The 13,447-nt window shown below is 36.9% G+C and overlaps 1 protein-coding gene across 1 annotated transcript in view; it reads right to left on the reverse strand.

Moving 5' to 3' along the window:
* Positions 1-12,096, reverse strand: part of LOC106068995 (inositol 1,4,5-trisphosphate receptor-like) — a 132,313-nt gene extending 120,217 nt beyond the window's left edge. Inside the window, exon 1 of the mRNA XM_056035022.1 lies at positions 11,663-12,096. The gene's annotated coding sequence lies outside the window, so the exon portion shown is untranslated. The remainder of the gene's footprint in view (positions 1-11,662) is intronic.
* Positions 12,097-13,447: the final 1,351 nt, after the last annotated feature.

The following is a 13,447-nucleotide window of genomic DNA, read 5'->3' on the forward strand; positions in this document are numbered from 1 at the left end:
TTGTTTCTATCAATCATGTAATTAAATTTGTAATAGATCTAGACTTCAAATTAAAAAAAGCGTTTATAAAAATAAAGAAAAAAAAAAGGGGGGGGGGAGGGCGACCTGAATTCGAATTTGTGGGCTATATCCTTCTCCGGCTTCTCAAGCCAACGCGGTAACCACTTTGCTAGCAAAGAGTTTATCAACATGGAAGATTGTAGAGTTTTCCTTTTCTATTGTTTCAAGTTCATGTTTGTTTTCACTAAGCCTGAGACGGTAGCCCTAATATCAAGGGGAGTAATTCAGCTTACATCACCACTTCAGTCAAGTACAATTTCTTCGCCTTGTTTGAGATACCAAACAAAGTAATTTATTACCAATAGTTAATTAACTTATTGGTTTAAATTGTTTTTATTGATTCTTGTGTTGTCAGGTAAAAGAAATAATTATGCAAAATTTCAGCTTGATCCGAGATTAGGTGTCGGAGAAATAACGTGTACAAACTTTAGGCCAGACAGACAGAGTGCGTTTATATAAGTTTTGCACACACAAAAAAATTCTGCTTTACACCTTCATTCGACAAAAAAAAAAAGAAATCCATGATATTGGCTTTTAAAACTTCGATGGCTATTAATCAATTATAATTCTTTGTAGGAGAGAGAGACAGGCATATTTTTGTCCCTTTCAAGTATCATTTTAAAAGTATGAGACATATCATTAGTGTTAATCATGAGCATTCATTACTTTAAAATCTGGCTTTTCAGACTAGGTCGATAATGGGCTCTACTGGAGGCTTGGGATCATTGTTTGTGTAGCAGAGATTTTTTTCTGTTGGGTTCAATGACTTTGGTTACACCTCTGAAACGTTATCATCTCCAAGATGTTTTATTCTGTTTTACAGTAAACAAGGACACTTTGCCTTTAAGCAGTGATTACTTTGGTCCATTCAATGTGTGTCTCCCTTTAGATTTGTGATATGATAAGGGCATTACGTATTAAGATAAGGTAGCTGTGTTCCATTGGTACATACTAATTAGACGATTTAGTGTGTTTTTTTTTTGTTGTTGTTTTTTTGTTTAAATGAATATTTAAATCAACCCTCAGAAGAGAGAATATGTAATTCAAATACAGGTCTTCGTGAGCAATCTTCAGCTAATGATAATGTTTTCTTTATGTGAAGTGTTGAGCATACAGCTAAAGGTCTACAGACAGCCAATAGTTAACTGATAGAGCTAAAGGTTTCCAAGCAGCCAATAGTTAGCTGATGACAAAGAAGATAAATCAAGATAGGCACCCAGACTAATTATCTTTTTTTTTTCTTGGAAGGGATTTTCTTCTTGGTGATTTTTGCAATTCCCTCTAGTTCAAAAAGTTGGAAACTGACAGGAAACTGGGTGGGCGGGTATTATCTTTGGGTAAAAAATAACACTATTGGTAACACAGAAAAAACTCTAGTTTGATCATTATAATTTTCCACAAAAAAATCATCATGAGATAAAATTTGGTTTATGTTTTTGTTTTGTTTTATGAACTTGCCTCAAATGTTTCTTTGTAATCAATAAAAGGTTGAACAAATAAATAGACACTCCATGGACATTTTGGGGAACCGTCTTAAGTAGAGGTTCCAGTCCACAGGACTTTGTAGCATGGCTGTCAATAGAAGAACTTGCCTGTGCAATGCTCACTGGAAAGTCTCCTTGCAATAATGAAGCATCACAATAAATAAAAAAAAAGAGAGAAATTACAGATTACTATCAGCTTTATAAAAGAGAATGGATTTTTAAATACTATTTTTTATATTACTTGCTATTATATTACTATTGATTTATTTTGGAAAATATCTAGGAGGCGCGTTTTACTTGACATTAAACGAGAAAAATAAAAAAATCCTATAAAAAACAACAACAAAGCTTATATAAAGGGGAAGAACTTTGTCCTTAAAACTTTATCTACCAATAATGTATATTTCCCTTACTCAATATCAAACAAAATAATTAATTACCAATACCTAATAGACTAATTGAGTATTTTTGATTATTGATTCATGTTTTGTTAGGTACAAAAAATAATTGTTTAAAGTATCAACTTGATAGGAGAATGTGTGAGGGAGAAATAGCGTAACCAATTATTTAAACCCAACAAATTTAATGAAAACAATGAATGACCAGTAATGAACAGTTGCTGTTTGGTTTGTCTATTCTCATTTTACAGTTCTCTCGGAGGGTCCAGATCAGTAATCATATATCTAAAATGAACCGCGCAGAGGCTTACAGATCAGGAAGCCTTCCGTATAGTTTTTCGTCTATAGAAGGGCTTTGGGGCCAGAGTGTTCTTCGGGCCGCTTATCTTATCTCATACAATACAGACGATTCTTCAAAAAAAGAAGATTATTACGTCTTACGCATCATGCATCTAGTCATGCATGTTTACCAATGACTTAAATTCTGCCAAGTCATTGGTTTTCCTGGCTGGCTCAGGCAACCCATTCCATGCTCTAATAGCACTAGAGAAGAAGGAGCATTTGTACAAATAGCATATGGAACGAGGAATGTGCCTTTGTGTCTCTTGATATAGTTTGCAGCTTGTAAGGACATGGTCAGCATTCTCTGGTGATGCTCCAAAGGGCAGGTTTCGCTCGTCCCGACCTTTAACTCCCAGAACATATGTTATCTCATTCTGTTGTGTCCGGTTCTGAGTCGAAAAATTATGCGCTAGTCATGTCTAATAATTGGGATGTGAGCTGGTTCAACTCTCTTTTATTATAAACTCTTATTATTTTATCATTTCTTCTGGGTAGAGGGAGATTTTCACTTGCTAGTTCGTTCTTCAATATATGACCAGTTTGTTTGCTTTTATCACTGCCTTCTAACTCAATATATGCTGGAAGCCATTTATATTGTCTAATTGGTAACGTTTTTTTTTATTGATTCATGTCTTGTCTATGTCAATGAATAATTGTGCGAAGTTTCAGCTTGATTTGAGAATGGGTGTGGGAGAAATAATGTGTGCACATTTTTTACCAGACAGACAGAGTTGAGAAAAGCTTTGTGAAAAAGCAACATTTCACTGGCCTAGTAAGAGGCCGTCAGACCAGTGATGTCTATTTGGAAGTACTAGCTAAACGAGAGCAAGTAGGGCCGGTAGTGAGTGTGGCACATGTTAATCACTTTGTAAGCAATAGATCTAGATATACGCTGATCTACGTTTTACAACAAGATGTTACGAGACGAGTTCTCTTCCCATGACTACTTGACTCGTTTTATTCTCTCCCCTGACTAAAAAAAAAAGAAGGAAAAAAAGGTGCGGGAGTGTCTGGAGTTTGTGTTTTAAACTTAACACTGTGACTGGTGGTGGGGGGAGGGGGGTGATGTGATGGTGGTTGGCGCTGTGAAATGTTTCGGTGTGTGTGTTGGGTGTGTGTCTCGCGTGAGTGAAAGTGTGAGACGAGCGTGTGAGTGTCTGTGCCCGTGTAAGCCGTGTTTTGAATTTAGTTTGACCGATCCCATTCAATCACTTATGTCTACACATTCAGGTCATCCAAAAGTCACTGTGACATATGCGACATGACGTAACCGCTGGATTATTTCGTACACATTAAAAAAAAATAGGACAGAAGCGTGCCTTTGCTAGGGGAAAGAAGTCACTGACATTCTACTTCGTTCTCATGTTTAAAAGTTTATATCTACTGTACGTCTGTCTGTCTGTCTGTCTGTCTGACTGGTCCAAATGTTGTACACGTTATTTCTCCGACACCCAAACTCTCGAATCAAGATGAAATTTCGCACAATTATTTCTTTTACCTGACAACACAAAAATCAATATATAAAAAATTAACCAATTAGTTAATTAACAATTGGTAATCAATTACTTTGTTTGATATCTCAAACAAGAGGAAGAAATAGTTCTTGACTTAATTGGTTGTATAAGCTGAATTAGTCCCCTTTATAGATTGCCGTCTGAGACTTTGTACAAATTCAATTACATGACTGATCCAAACTAACTGATACACTTAATATAAGCTTTTATAAAAGTATTTTTTTTTTGTTTGCTTGTTCATGTTCAGGATTTATATCTGAATATCAGTAATCCTAAATCTGAAATGAACAGGGCAGTGGTTTCCAGATCAGGCAGTTCTTCATGTAGATTTCCTTCTATAAGAAGGTTTTTGGGCCAGAGTCTTGTTAAAGTATGCAGCTTTAAAGGACATCGCGAAATAAATCCCAGGGACTATACTTCTTTAATGATGTACTCTTTAACGGAACGTCAGATCTACGCCACTGCATTTAATCAACCCTTGGCCCTCTCATCCATTACAGTTTAGAATAGGACAAGAATACATTAAGTCAACTGTCTACCTTGTCATAAAAACAGTTATTTTTTAAACCAAAACATCTACACCAGTGGCACAGATTTATTGGTAAAGGTCATTTGAGCAGTTCATAAGCAGACATGGAAAACGCCCCCGATGACACGTCTTCTTGGCGTCTGTAATTTTCTTCTATGGGAGGTGACGGGGGTAGGCTCAGAAAAACAGGTGGCTTTACAAGATTATATATATATATCTAGGTCGTGGAGTGTCTAGTCTACTAGCACATAAATAAAGTCCGTATGAGTCTATCATGTGTGTTACAAGCGCACTGACACACTATAGAAAACACACGATTCATTTACACTCCTATACACACTCTCATAGTATACACATAGTTTTAAAAATAACACAATAATACCAACTATTGAGATTAGCCAGTAACAGGAGTGACATTTTTTTTACAAAGCTTATATGAAGTCAATCTGTCTGTTTGTCTGGTAAAAGGTTTGTAGGCCTACACGTTATTTCTCCTACACTCAATCACAAATCAAATTGAAACTTTGCACAATTATTTATTGCCATAGACAAGACATGAATCAATAATAATAAAAAAAAAGCAACAATTAGTTAATTAATTACTGGTAATTGATTATTTAGAATGATAACCTCAATGGACATTAATCCTTCAGTATTCAAAGATATTGCTAGCAAGAGACCGTGGAGAGTGGCGTGTTTTTGCTGAGGCCCTATGTTACATGAGGAACTCAAAGGAAAGATGAGGATGATGATGACAATACAAATTTTCAATCTCACTTTCTTTTTTGTTTTAAATATACTTTTTTTATTTATTTTGTTACTTCTTGTACTTTTTTTGACCTCCTCACTTTCTGATATTTTATTTTCTCTCTCTACTTCTTTCTTTCTCTCTAGTTCTCTGTCTCTTTTACTATCTGTCGTTCTCTCTCTCTCTCTCTCTCTCTCTCTTTCTCCACCCTTTTCTCTCTCTTGCTTTTTTTTTCTCTCTCTCTCACATCCCTCTCTCTCTGTCAATTTCTTTCTTTGGTTTCCTTCTTGATCACACACACACACATTCTCCAGCAGTCCACACTCTCTAAAGCTCAACCTTCCTGTCGACGGGAATGTAACTAGTAATACCCTTTATCAAAAGCCAAAAAGTGGACAAAGGGTTTATTTTTGAGGATTTAATTTTTTTTTTTGCTATGATATACCAAGCATCAGCCAGATAGTAAGTTGAAAGTCACTGTTGATGGTCAAACTGATAAATGTACAACTCTCCAATGAAAAAGAAGATAAAAGCTATAACTCTATGGTAGAAGCCTCCACAGCGAGTTGCGGCAGGATATGAAAACTGTATTTACGTAGAAATTATAAAAACTTAAAAACGTTCCTGCACTTTCGACCCTGCACTTTCGACCCTGCACTTTCTGTTGTAATAAATTGCTAAACGTGGATGTACCTGACTAATTGCTTCGAGAATACACTGCGTCAAGGAAGGCCCGCAATTAGCATTTGCTCCACGTTCGGGAGTTTCCCCCCTTTGGGAAGAGCAGGCGACGTTGTTAGTATAACATGTCAGAAGGCAAGAAGGAAGTTTAAGAATGCATCTAATAAATACGTAAATAAGTTAATAACACTTTGCTTTATGGAGCCAGGGTGGCAGGAAGCAGAGCATGGGGGGTGTATGCGAGGTGGATTCAGGATGCAAACCTAGGCTGATGCCCCTTTCCCTTTCTTTTTTTTTTTTGGACATTAAACTTTCATAACGCTCTGGTACTGTCACATACAATTAGGGAATTTATGCCTCAGGGTATCATTGTTTAGGATAGTGTAACGTCTATACACAAATTAAGTTGAAAGTTTGCACAATTATTCAATGTCCCTGGCAAAATCAATATAAAAATTGACAAATAATTAATTAATATGTGTGTATAATGTATTTATTATATGTAGACAGACAGACAGACAGACAGACAGACAGACAGACAGACAGACAGACAGACAGACAGACAGACAGACAGACAGACAGACAGACAGACAGATAGATAGATAGATAGATAGATAGATAGATAGATAGATAGATAGATAGATAGATAGATAGATAGATAGATATGGCTGTAAATATGCAGTTCTTGCCCAGCTCCTTTTTTTAAAAAAATTGCATGCTTTCCGTATGTCTCTTTTTTTTCCTGTGCAAAGCTCAACAGTCTCTCGCCGTCTCGCTATTTGTCTACACTGCCCACGAGTTGTGACGTTGCAGGTCAGTGTTCAGGTCGTCTATAACGTTTGGTCTCGGTAACAAATTGCCCCTCTCTTCATTCATGATAAACTTTGACCACTCAACAAGAAATAATAAATATTTCATGCCATTCCGCGTGTTACAAAGCCTCAGTCAGCCTCGGTCTGCTCTATGTCTGCTGGGTTGTTTTTTTTTTGTTTATTTAATATCAATGAGCTGTAGGGAAAAAAGAAAGAAAAAGAAATTGAAATCGTTTTGTTGACACAATTTCTCTTTCAATAGAGATCCTTTATGTCTGACATTGATGACAACTTTTCCCTTAGAAAAGATTTGGAGAAAAATACTCTCTTCAGTTTGGCTTCCCGGAAGATAAGATAAGTCTTTTGCGCCTTTTCCCAAACAGATCACAACAAGCATTCAACAAAGTTAGATTACTTTTGAACAGGAGTTAATGACATAACCTTAATATGCATTATACTATCTTTTTGTTTTCTTCAATATCTTCAATTTCCCTTACAAATCCCCATTCGTTGACGACCACCCCGCTACACGAGTGACGCATTACTGAAGCATCCTCAAGATACAGCTTTCTAATCCACCATAATCGTTAGAGGCTTAACCTACCTCCAGTGAGGAGCCGCCAGCCTCTGCCTCAGTAAGCTGTCCCAATATCTCTGCATCTGTTTTGACCCCTTTGGCATTTACAGTCAGATTAAAACTTAACGTGTAAATGTGAGTTGGAGTGTGTGTATGTGTGTGTGCTGCAGAAACTTGTTGCTCCATGTGGACCACATTGTCGCTAGATATTCTCCCGAGGCACACCAAATCACCAGGGCTGTTGGTTATCTGGAAGCTTTACTTGAAAAACAAATGTCCTCACGCTTCACTCACAGGGATTTATTGAAACTCACCTTTTCGTCCTATTCCTAGCTAATATTTAATACACAATAAGCCAGTCAGTACTTGCCCTATACGATGTTATAATTTCAAAAGATCATTCTTCAAAGAGACAGCTTAAGTTAAAACAAGTAACTCCAGAGATTAATTATATCCTTACAATCATTTCATGTTTACAATTAATTAATTTCACAGCAACGATAAGTGAAATATTGTAAACATTTCATCCCAAACCAAAAATTTTCCATATTGTTGGCCGACTTCATTCATACGATTATGGTTCACCTCAGGATGCTGCACTGATGGCCTAAGGCAGCTGTTCTCAACCTTTTATGCTCGGCGACCCCTTTTTACAATCCCCCACTCTGCCGCGACCCCTACTCACACACACACACATACAGCAATAGACAATAACAATCCATATTTTCAATGGTCTTAGGCGACCCCTGGCAAATCGTCAATCGACCCCCAAGGGTGTCGCGATCCACAGGTTGAGAACCCCTGGCCTAAGGCATAAGAAATTGTAGGGAACGTTGTCGGCCACAAAGTTAACTCTACCCCCTCCCCTTTCACGCAACTGTTTGGTCAGAGGAATGGCGAAAAAAACGAAACAGTTTAGGATCAGCAGAGTCGCTGGAGATGCAAGAATGTAGCACTGTGGGCTGTCTGCTAATAATGGGTCAGCGGTTCGTGAATTTTGCCCGGAGCTACTTTCTAATTTTTGGGTTATAGCTGCAAAGCAGCCAAAACAGTGGAGACTATAAAGTTTTCTTGTTTTTTCTAGGTGGGTAATCATATTAAATGCCAGGAAATTAAATATATATATATATATATATATATATATATATATATATCATGGCGATTTAAACATGAGGTGAGTCCTGCATAGCTGCTTGAACAATCAGACCCTAAATCAACAAGAAGTTATTTCTTCTGCACAAGGGAAATATGTCGTCAGTGTTCTGCTCTAATTTTAATCAGTTTCTAGCGTTACTTCCCCTTTAATCTCTAACCAAATACTTGAATTTTCCTATCTTACCCTAGCAAGTCTTTTGGTAGCACAAAATAAAATTCCATTCTTAAGTGTAGTAGCTATGTACACTAACAATACTTAGTGTTATTTACATGTCAACTGAAGTGTAACGTAATGTGTCTTGTGTGAATGAACCGAGGCATTTGTTCTTATCGTACTGAACTTAAATACAGGATGAATAAAAACGAATGTGCCGAAGCCATGGCGCTACATCTCAAAAAATAAAAAAAAACAATCGTTACCTCACTGGACACAACTTTTCATGTCTTACAAGTGACCACCCCTGGCGGCACGGACAACAACCAATCTGAAGATTCCTCCCAAAGGCGTTTCAGGATATCCCGTCTGTTGTGTTTATTGCAGCTATCATTCGATCCTTCGTGTCTTACACAGTGAGGTCGGGGGACTCTGGCAGGCCAAGCGCAGACAGCAAGGTCTTCAGCACCTCTTCCAATCTCTCAAGCACGTTTTCATTCAGATACTTTCCAACCCTGAAATGCCAGTGTGGCGGTGCCCCCATCCTGACCAGTTTTGGGCATTCCGAGTAAGGCTTTTATCCTGTTGGTGCATTCTTATTGAATCCACCTGTATATATGATTTCTCAATAATGTAAATAGATAGTAATTTCAAATGCCCTTTTCTTTGAGATTTTTTTCCATATTCTTGAAAAGCTTGTTGTTGTTTTTTTTAGCGATCCCTTAAGGAGAAAAGCCGTCCTTAGTTTTGTGTTGTCTATCTGTCCATCCCTCCGTCGTTACCTTTAGATCACCAAAACTAGAAAATATTGAGGAAATCCGATCTTGTGATATTTTGTAGCTTGCTAAATTAAGATGTGAGGCGCGGTGAGTGAGCGGTAAAGCGCTTGGCTTCCGAACCAAGGCTCCCGGGTTCGAATCCTGGTGAAGACTGGGCTTTTCAATTTAGGGATCTTTGGGCACCTCTGAGTCGACCCAGCTCTAATGGGTACCTGACATTAGACGAGGAAATGTAGGCCTATAGGCGGATGGAGGCTAGAATTCGATTTCAGACTTCAGCAAATTGTTTTAAAAACTGCTTTGGATAAGGTAGCACGGAAACATTCCCGATCCCCCATCTCATCCTCCCCCCCACACACACACATACACACCGGTCCGCAAAATGACTGGACATTAGTGCACTGAGCATGCTATAGACATGAAATTTGCGCTAAGCAAAAATTAATTAATACAAATATTTCCGATCGCACACATTTATTACTGTTAGTCAAGATCGCGGGTGGCTGAGCGTTAAGCACTTGGATTCCGAACTGGGGTACTGGGTTCGAATCCTGATGAATGATTTTTTTTATTTCGGGATCTTCGTGTCCATTTAGCTCATTAGTTGGGGAAAAGTAAAGGTGGTTGGTCTTTTTGTTGGCCACATGACACCCTCGTTATCCGTGGGCCACAGAAACAGATGACCTTTACATTATCTGCCCTATAGATCTCAAGGTCTGAAAGGTGACTTTTTTTTTTTTTTAACATCTATTAAGAATTAATTACATGAGCGATTCCAGATAATGAATACTATTTCACTCAATTTAAACTTTGATCTTAAAAGAAGTATTTTTTTTTATATTTCACTTCAGAATATAATTTGTAATTTGTATGCATAGTTTCGTGAGTTGGAATTTGACTTTGTATTGTCAATGGATTAGTGGAATGGGCCGTTGGTGATGTGAATGGTGTCCATTGATGGGTCTCCCCCATCCCCCATCAGACGATATTTCCTGGGGTTAAATTGAGCAGCATTATAGAAAATATTTCACGAATACATGAAGTTAATCGAGGATGTGGTCAGAGGGCATTAAGCCGTCGCTGCTGTTCACTTTGAGTTCGGCCGTTTTTTTTGTGTGCACATTTCTATTGTTGCCATTTAAATTCAGAGACTAAAAACTTTTTTTTTCAAACTAAACCAGTTTTGTTGTTTTGGACGTCAAATTTGCATCTTTATAACAAGATTTAGATCTAGATCTGTGACAAGAGAAGGCGCCGAAGTATATAGAATTTAAATTTGTTATTAGCATGAATGACACAAGAATATGCGTCAGGCGTCATAAAGTCTGTTTAGTAATACAAATAATATGGCAAGGCTTTCAACGCACATACAAAAAGTGACTAAGACATAGAGTGACGTGCCCTGTACAGATTGCAAGAAATTATTTTAGATTTCCAGATCAAACACATTTCAAAATTTTAACACATCTTTTATTTTTAGCAGAGAAATAAATTATTGTAGACAATGGAGCTCATTCACCAATTGTTAACAAACAACATTTAGCCACGTGATAATATTGATAAAACAATGGGAAAAACTGTCACGTGACAGCCTGTGTATGACGTAATTTGTATAGAAGAGATAGAGAACCACGTGGCCAAATGTTGTTTGTTTACGATTGGTGAATGAGGTTCATTCAACATAAGAGTTAGTTAACAGAGACTTTGTGTTGATATACGTAGATATTGAAAGACATCGATTTATTACGTCACATCCTTTCAACATTCACAACAAATAATGACGTCATATAAACATATTAGCACTTCCTTCCTTTTAAAGTTCTTGTCAGAGTTCTTATCACAACACCCCCACCCCCAATGACACATGGACATCTCAGCTTCAAAAAACCCCATGGACATATTCAATCATGATGTCTCACACTGAGAAGACACAAACATCACCAGGACATGTACTTATATTTTATCCCTAAGAATTAGTTCAAGATCTAGACTCTAGATTAGATTTAAATTGACTCTAAATGGCTTTCATAAAGCTTCAGAGCGTCGTAAGTTTTTATCATAAGTTTAAGCCAGACTTTGATCTATATAGATCTAGATCTACATCTAGATCACAATCTATAAAGATATAGAATAAAGATTTATATTTATAAAAACTAGATCTAGATCTAGATATCTAGACCAAGTTGATAAAACTAGTCAAGATCTAAATTTATAAAGATAGAGATTTATAAAGATAGAGTAGAGATTTATCATCTCGTTAGATTCTAGATCTATTTCAACTGTTATTAAGCACACGCGTGCCAAAATGAAAATGTCACATATGGAGACATTCCCAGCAAAAACATGATCAACAAATACAAGGGCAGACGACAAGAGCAAAAATCCCGCGCTAAATAGACAAAAATAAATACAGCAAAAGATCTACATACCCAGATCAAGTGCGAAGATTATCCAAACATTCCGAATGGGTCAGACAGAACAATCCAAACGAAGCCAAGATCCCGAAAAAAATTACGCCAAAAAACAAGACATGCTTTGTAGTTATTTCACACTGAATGAAAACGATACATCTGTCTATCACACTATATCTAGATCTCTATCTAGATTTATACTTGTAGATCTAGATCTAGATCCAATAGATATATTTCTCTCTACCTATGTCCTAGGATTAACCATTTTATAGAGTGTAACACATTAACAGCTTTATAAGTTGATCCATAAACTCCACAGCGCAGAACATCTTTTGTTCCGCGAGTGTTTTTCAACTTTTGATATTTTCAAACGTAGCACGTCACTCTCTTCTCGAACACACACGCACACAGACAAACACGTGCACACTGCTTAGCTTCTGCATTAGCCAATGTTAGACAAGAAAAGGACCACGGAGGGGAGGTAATAACTCGTGAATATGTAGTGTCCCAAAACGTCTGCGCCAAGCGTGAAGTGGGTGGGGTCAAAGTGCGTCGTCTTTACTCCGACTCAGTTGTGGCAATTTTTTTTTCCCGCTTGTTGCAACCGACTGTAGAAGCGAGCCCTTTTTCTACGTGTGTGTGTGTGTGTAATGTTATACAGGAAGTGAACAGATATTTTAACAGTTTTTTTTTTTTATGTTGGCTGCTACTCTTAATATAATATTATGTTAATGATGCGCGAAAAACTATCATGGGCAGCTTTATGATTTACTAGCAATTAGCCACATTCTTCGCCCGTTCATTTGTTCCATGATGGTTTTACAGTGTTTATTTTCTGCTTGCATCTTGCAAATGGTCACATAATAAATTTGGCCGTACCACCCCCCCCCCCATTATTTCTTTGAACTTTCAATGACATCGCAACAACTCCCGTTAGGCCAGTGTATTCTAATATATGTTTTGTTTAATCAAGAGCTAAAACGTATCTTAGGATCGAGCTTATAAATTCTGTTACAACTTTTATGTTGATTGAATTACTAATATTAAATTGACCAAAAGAAATCTTTTTTTAAAAAAAATCATAATTATATTCAACTTGTACTGTTTCATTTTGTACATTATGTATATTGTGAGTGATTCCTAGTTCCGGAATATAAGTTTTTGTATTTGAATTAAGGGATCTTTATTATTTGAATTTTTAAAGATATTTTGAGTCTATATATGAATCTCCGGCTCACAGGATGTTCATTGAGTGTTTAATAAAGATCAGAGATAAAAGTTATTCAATAGACAAAGTACTAAAAGAGCATTGTCTCAGCAACACAACACTATAGTAGCCTCAAGTCATCTTCATATTTTTAACACTCGAATAAAGAACTACCTGTGACAGTAAGTAATACTGTCATTTAAATTCAGCAATAGGCGGAAAAAGCAGACTCCACGAGAGGCTTGAAAATTATTGACAAAACAGAATTGATTTGTGGACCCCAAAACATACTTTCCCCTTTTATATATGTTTTCAAACTGAATGTTTACTTAGCGGGAAGAAAAAACAAAATTGTGTTCTCCATATTAACTCCCTCTTCTTCTTAAATGTTTACTTTTCTGTGAAGAGACTTAAATGAGAAGCTAATGTGTAAGTCAAGTACCTGTTTGCACTTCTCTTGGGACGCGTACATCATGTGACACTTTAACATCAGTAAATTTTTCGACATAGTCTTGTGTCTAATTATGTAAAAACATTGGGCTTGGAAATTTAGAAATGTATTAGCGTAACAGTTCCACGGCCTAATATCGGAGCCA

The sequence above is a fragment of the Biomphalaria glabrata genome, chromosome 7 (assembly GCF_947242115.1).
Source record: "Biomphalaria glabrata chromosome 7, xgBioGlab47.1, whole genome shotgun sequence".
NCBI lineage: Eukaryota > Metazoa > Mollusca > Gastropoda > Planorbidae > Biomphalaria > Biomphalaria glabrata.